This window comes from Pangasianodon hypophthalmus, chromosome 18 (genome assembly GCF_027358585.1).
Source record: "Pangasianodon hypophthalmus isolate fPanHyp1 chromosome 18, fPanHyp1.pri, whole genome shotgun sequence".
Lineage (NCBI taxonomy): Eukaryota > Metazoa > Chordata > Actinopteri > Siluriformes > Pangasiidae > Pangasianodon > Pangasianodon hypophthalmus.
This window is the reverse complement of record NC_069727.1, coordinates 4,715,457-4,722,288: the sequence shown is the minus strand read 5'-3', so window position 1 is coordinate 4,722,288 and position 6,832 is coordinate 4,715,457. Positions and strand designations below refer to the sequence as shown.

At 35.7% G+C, this 6,832-nt stretch overlaps 1 protein-coding gene across 4 annotated transcripts in view; it reads right to left on the bottom strand.

The window, feature by feature from the left end:
* Positions 1-6,832, bottom strand: part of plxna4 (plexin A4) — a 314,198-nt gene that overhangs the window by 37,935 nt on the left and 269,431 nt on the right. The window lies entirely within an intron of this gene.

Sequence of the window (6,832 nt, the reverse complement as noted above, 5' to 3'; positions counted from 1 at the left end):
GTGTGTGCTGTCAATAATGTAAGAGCATCAAGGTCCCCGAGGTTCCCAGAACATCTATCACTGAACCCCAAATGTTAGGTCATATTACAACGATTCATTTCTTCTTTTACCTCAGCGCTGTGGAATTCGTAAACCTGATTGGTCAGAAGGTGTTGATTTTTAAAAAAAAATTCTATAACAGAAGTCAGCTGTGATTCAAATTACAGGTTTGTATTAACGCACTACTTTTAATACGTTATCGTTTCTATAGTAACAACTCGTTCAGAGGGACTTCACATAATCTAAGTCTAATAACTAACAGAATAATAAAACCTGCTGTTATTTAACACGGACAAATGTGTAATCATTGATATGGTTACAGATACGTTTTCTGTAAAGAGATGTTTATTTAACATTTATGGAAGGAGTCTCCAGTGTCAGTGCTTTGGAACATCTTCAGGAGTTTTTTTTTAGGTTTTGACTGACCACAGCTGCTATAACGTAAGAGATCATTGTTTTACTGACGTTTCACAACATTAAATGTAACTATAAATGGATAAAAAGATGCAAGATTGGCAAGATGCTGTGCTTAAAGAGGAACAAAAGAAGAGAACAAAAATGGTATAGAACACCTTATAATGCATTATTAATACACGATTTACTAAGTGTTACCATGTGTTTTAAAACACTGTCTAAGAAATAGAACAATAATGTTTATTTTTAATGCATTGCAGCAAAAGTATGAGTGTAGAATCGATTATTAACAGGTATAACAACATGATATAATAAGCTATCTATATGTATTATAAGAATTGCTATAAAGTTAGTACAGGGCTTGTGTTACAGTGATTTACAGCTGCACTATATAATGCTGTATAATGCAGTATAACTGTATAATACACTGTAAAGGCATTGTGTAATGTGTCTGTAATATATCCTCGTAAATAATGATACCAATATTGTTCATAAATACCTTATGAATGCATTATAACATGTTCTGAATGTGTCCATAGTTCATTACTAATATGATTTTCATAAGTGTTGTATGTATATATATATATATATATATATATATATATATATATATATATATATATATATATATATAGATATATAGATATAGATATATATACTGTGTGGACATATCTGTATATAATTTTTTTCCTGAAAAATAATACAGTCACTTTCCTGTAACCGCAGAGTTTCTATCTGCCTGCGAGCAGCGTGAATATGAAAGACATAAGAATGCAGAAATGACTCCAGTGAAACATTTCCGATGCAGAGACATATGCCACCACGATGACCTCCAGCATGTGGATGCCTTCATCATAAGCATTTAATTGAATCGAGAATGATCACTCTCACACACAAACCTGACCTAAAAGAAGACCTCTGCATTTTTTTATGGAGTCGTTTATATTGCCTGAGAAACGAGGCCATGAGAGACGAGAGGCTATTTTTGAACGTGTGCGATGAGAGGAGTGAGGAGGACGATGCTGGATGGCGCAGCGATGCGACAGATGGCTGGAGAAGCCGCTTGTTAGTTCGCTTTTGCCTGCACGCGTGTGTCTGAACCCAGGTTTAGGGCCGGACAGATGGGGAGCAGCCATCATGTGTGCTTTCTTGGAAGGCAGGAAGAGGAGAAGAGCTTTCCTGCCAAAGCTGTCCTGCTTCACTGGATTTTAAACACCCATTTTGTAATCAAGGAAAATTTGGAATGGTTGCGGGGAGAGAGAGAGAGAGAGAAGGAGAGAGAGAGAGACTGAAAAAGAGAAAGAGAGAGAAGGGGGAGAGATATGACAAGAGATGGATAAAGACTGTAAGACTGAGAAAGACAGAGATGGAGAGAAAGAGAAAAAAAGCTTGAGACAGAGAGAAAGAGAGAATGAGACTGAGAGAGAGACACAGAGAGAGACTAACAAAGAGACACAAGAATGAGAAGAGATAGACAGACAGACACACAGATACAGACTGACAGAGAGAGGGAGAGAAAGACAAACAAAAAAGAGAGAAAGTGATAGAGAGAAAAAGAGAGAAAGAAAGAGAGAGACAGCGAGAGAGACTGACAGAGACTGAGAGAAAGAGAGACAGAGGGAGAGACAGGGAGAGAGACTGACAGAGAGGAAGTGACAGAGCAAGATAGAGAGATATAAAGATAGAGAGACTGAAACTGAGAGAGAGAGAGACACATAGACACAGAAAGAGACAGACGGAGAGAGACTGAGAGATAGACTAACAGCGAGATAGAAGAGTGAGAAAAAGAGAAAGAGAGACTGATAGAGAGAGAGAGTGAAAGAGAAAGGGAGAAAAAAGAGACAAAATGAGAAAGATAGAAAGAAAGAGAGAAAGAGAAAAGGAGACTGATAGATAGGGAAATAGATCAATAGAGAGAGACTGAGAGAAGGAAAACAGAAAAAAGCAAAAGAGAGAGACAAAAACAAAAAGAAAGAAAGAAAGAAAGAAAGATAAACTGATAGAGAGGGAGATTGACAGATAGAGAGAGAGAAAAAAGAGAAAGAAAGAGAGACAAAGAGACAGAGTGTGATAGAGACAAAACAGAAAGAAAGCAAGAATGAGAGAGACAGAGAGAAAGAGAGACAGAATGAGAAAGATAGATCGAAAGAAAGAGAGAAAGGGAGAATGATAGAGTGTGAGATAGATGGATAGAGAGAGAGACTGTGAGAGGGAAAACAGAGAAAGAAAGAGAGACACAGAGTGTAAGAGATACAGAAAGAAAGAGGGACAGAAAGTAAGAGAGTGAGAGACAGAAAGAGAGAGATCGAGAGAGGGAGAGAGACTGAGAGACAGAGAGTGAGAGAGAGACATAGATAGATAGATAGATAGATAGATAGATAGATAGATAGATAGATAGATAGATCAGTGTAATCAGTGTTGTGAAGTTTCTTCGTGGATTCTGAGCGTGAACATTAACTTCATTTTAAACCTGTGATCATTTTCCCGCTACATTCAGGCAGTAAGAACTCTCCATAAAACCCATCACACTGAATGTACTGATTTTGCCCTGTGCCTCTCACACGGGGCCCGAGGCCCCCGAGGCCCCTGAGGCCCCCGAGGTTCCCGAGGTTCCCGAGGTTCCCGAGGCCACACGCTGTGGAAGAAACTTCAGCTCACACAGTCTGAAAGTGTCTTTACTAGACCTTCTTGTGATAGTCGCCGCTCTGAGCTTTCCATTAGACCTAAAATCACTGGAGCACTTTCATTTCAGGGATGAAATACAAATCCTGCGCTCGATATCTTACACGATTGGATCGAAAGAGAGTTAGGCAGCGAGTGTAGGAGTGGACACACGGACACCTTCTTACTGGGCGTCAATAAAAATGATTACTCGTTTGAGCAATTTGAATGAACGTTTAGTTGGAAAAATCGTTCTTTTATACCTCGAGGCTGAAGTGTGGAACGTTTTTTATTTCCTGTTTATTTAAATGCAAAATTACTTCAGCTACAGTTGAAATGGAATAAAACATGACACAGTTACCTTCTTCTGCATGTCTGTTTAAAGCTAGAAACTTTTACTGTATCTATAATTCGCTGTTTTTTTTTTGTTGATGGATTTAAAAATGCTATATCTTGGGCTATACACTTCCTGTAAGGAGTAGAACACTTAGGCGTGTGCGGCTGTAGGAAATGAATCAGTGACGAGGTGGTATGACGTGGCCTGACTCGAAGCTGATTAGTTCAATCCTGAAGTGTTTTATTCTTCTTATACTACAGCAATTTGCCAACATGTCACACTTTTTATCCATTTATAGCTACGTTAAATGCTGTGGAACGTCTGAGAAAGGAGTCAGTGACTGTTACAAAGCGCTGACACTGGAGACTCCTTCCGTAAATGTTACGTAAATAAACATCTCCTCACAGAACATTTCACCATATCAGTGATGACACATTGTTCTTCATTAAATAACAACTTTTATTATCAGGTTTAGATAATGTAGAGCCTGTGAATGAGTCGTTATTATAGTAACAGCACCTTTTGACCAATCAGAATCGAGCATTCAACATTGCTGTGGTATAAAGTCAGAATACACGTCAGTCCTTTCTTTCAAATATTGTCTTCTTGTTCTTCCTGCTGATCGCATGGAGATATGACATTCCCAGAATTCCGTCTATCCCACTGCTTTTTTTTTCTGCTTCCATAATTTGGATCCAGGGCTAATTAATCATAATTATATTTTAATGATGAATGTGTCAGAGTATGACATGTCTCAGAGGCAGGCAGCTTGGATTTCATTGCCAAGAAACGCAATTATTCAGAAAACGTGTCTCGTGATCTGATCCACTGAAGGTCATTCCACAATTCCAAAGTTTCTAAAAATGCTTCTCAGAGTCATGTCCAGAATTATTGGCACCCTGCATGAAAAACTATGCATATGCATCCTCTTCCTGGTAAATCTATCTATCTATCTATCTATCTATCTAGTTCCAAAATTTTTGCAAACTACGTTATTAAGTGCAAGCACAATTTTTTTAAAGGTAGTTTCTCTTATTATATAAACGGAAAATCTGCATTGTTTTTTTTTGTGTAATGCTTATTTTATAGAATTATTAAAAGCACATTTTTCCACTTTTTTATATCTTTTATCTGACATACTTTAACTTACTTTAACTTACTTTAACTGGAACATTAATCTAATATTTTTATTATATAATTTAATGTATTAAATTACATTATTATTATTGTTATTATTTTCTGTGACTACTTATTTTTGTTTATTTTTTTTTGGATGTTTAAGTGTTTTATTTTTTACTTTATTTCATCAACATTCTGAACTGCATTTTAAATGTATTAAACATGTAAATAAAGTTTATTATTATTATTTTATTTTTTAAAGTTATTTATTTATTTATTTATTTATTTTTTCCCAGTAATTTTGGACCTCACTTTATGTGACGCTTATCTCTCTCACTGTTATTATTTTCTTCTTTCTTCTTTATTTTTTTAAATTTTATTTCTCTGTTTTTTTCTTCAAGCCTTTGAATGCATTTTGAGCTGCATTTTAGATGTATGAAAGATTATTATTATTATTATTATTATTACATTTATTCTCCATTTTCTTGAAGGATGCCAATAATTCTGGAGCTGACTACACGTGATGCTTATCTCTCTCTGCTGTTCAGGAGGTATATGGGACGTGGAAATGTCTTTGCTTATGTGCGTCAGTGTTGTTTTATGTTTTTCACTTTTGTAAGTATTCATGTTTTCTGTCCTCCTCTCTTTTCTCCTGGCATCATCACCCCTCTTTATGTTTTTTATGTAGCATCTGGAGTCACTCAGACTCGTATTATGATTTCCCGTAATATAAACGTGTCGCATGATGCCGGCGTAAATATCACGGGGCCAGCAAATAAAAAAAAAAAAAAAAAAACTTGAGCACCGGAAAATGGCGGAAGTGAATGTGGATGTGTTTACAACTTCGCATATCCCGGATGAACTGCATCTATAGCTCAGTGAATGCTCTCATTTGCTGGTGGAGCTTAAGGCATGCATCATGATTGATGGCTTTCATGGGAATTTAACGACATGGCTTTGAGCAGAGTTGGTCCTGCTGAGTGAATTCTGTTGAAATTAATGGAGGCGACTGTGTTTATACTGTTTATAATAAGTCTATGGTACATATCCTCTGCAGTGCTGAAAGGCTTCAAGACAAATTAGTTCTTTTTTTTTTTTTTTTTTTAAATATAAGCAGGCCTATATGCTTTTAGACATTAGAAAAGACATTTAGACATTTTTTTCAAGATAGCTAATCAAACGAAATATACAAATGTGCATTAAATAGTTAAAATAGGTCAATTTAGACGACACATTCAACCCAAAAGCAGCTTCAATACTACGACACACATTCCACATCCTTAATCATAACACACACATAATGCACATAGATACTGGCCATAAAGCAGCTCTTTGTGACTTGCTCACATTTAAGACCATATAAAACAAAGACAAGCTGAATGAGGCTTAATAAATACAATAAGCTTTACAGTGATACTAAACTGCAAAGTGTTTTTGCTCCATTTCTAACTAATTCAGCTGCACACTGTTCATTTGTCTGGTTTTATATTTTATAATAGTCTGCTTGGGTTGTCGCTTTCATACCCATGCTTGTTTTAAAGGGAGGATGAGGGAAGACGCCATCCTTCAGGGATTAAAAATAATAATAACGTCCTCCTTGTAAACCCGCCACCTCCCTTAAAATCACGCTGTTATATGAATTACAACTGAATCCATAGTTGAGATTTGGATGCCATGTTGGCGTGGATGAATCAGGATTTCAGGAATCCAGGTTGCCAGATTGGTAAAGTTTAAAACCTCAAACTGCAGCCAGATGGTATTAAATCGATCAGCGCCAGGTGATTTGTTTTCAATCTCAAAGGCAATAAAATTGTCCAAATGTGTGAGACACAATCTGGCAATGCTTGTAGAAATGTCAGCTTTAAACTGGTTAAATTGTTCACATCCTGCAATTTCGTAAATCAAGTGTTAGCTTTAAAAAAAAACCAAAAGACACAGATACATTTATCTAATTTCTCATTTTGAGATTATTATAAAATAATGATAAGATCATTAAATGTTTTAAAAATTCTTTTCCTTCTACTTTTTTTTTTTTACTCAAGTTTATCTTATTCAGAGTTTCAGCCGATAATGTTGCTTATTTTACTAATTTTTTGAAGGAAGCTAAATTATTTGGCAACAGAATAAGACCATTTTAAACTTGAAATAAGTAATAATATCTATAATATATGTTAAAATGTTAATAATAATAATAATAATAATAATAATAATAGTAGTAGAAGTAGGATTGGTGCAGTGGAGTGTTTAATGTTGCAAAGTGGC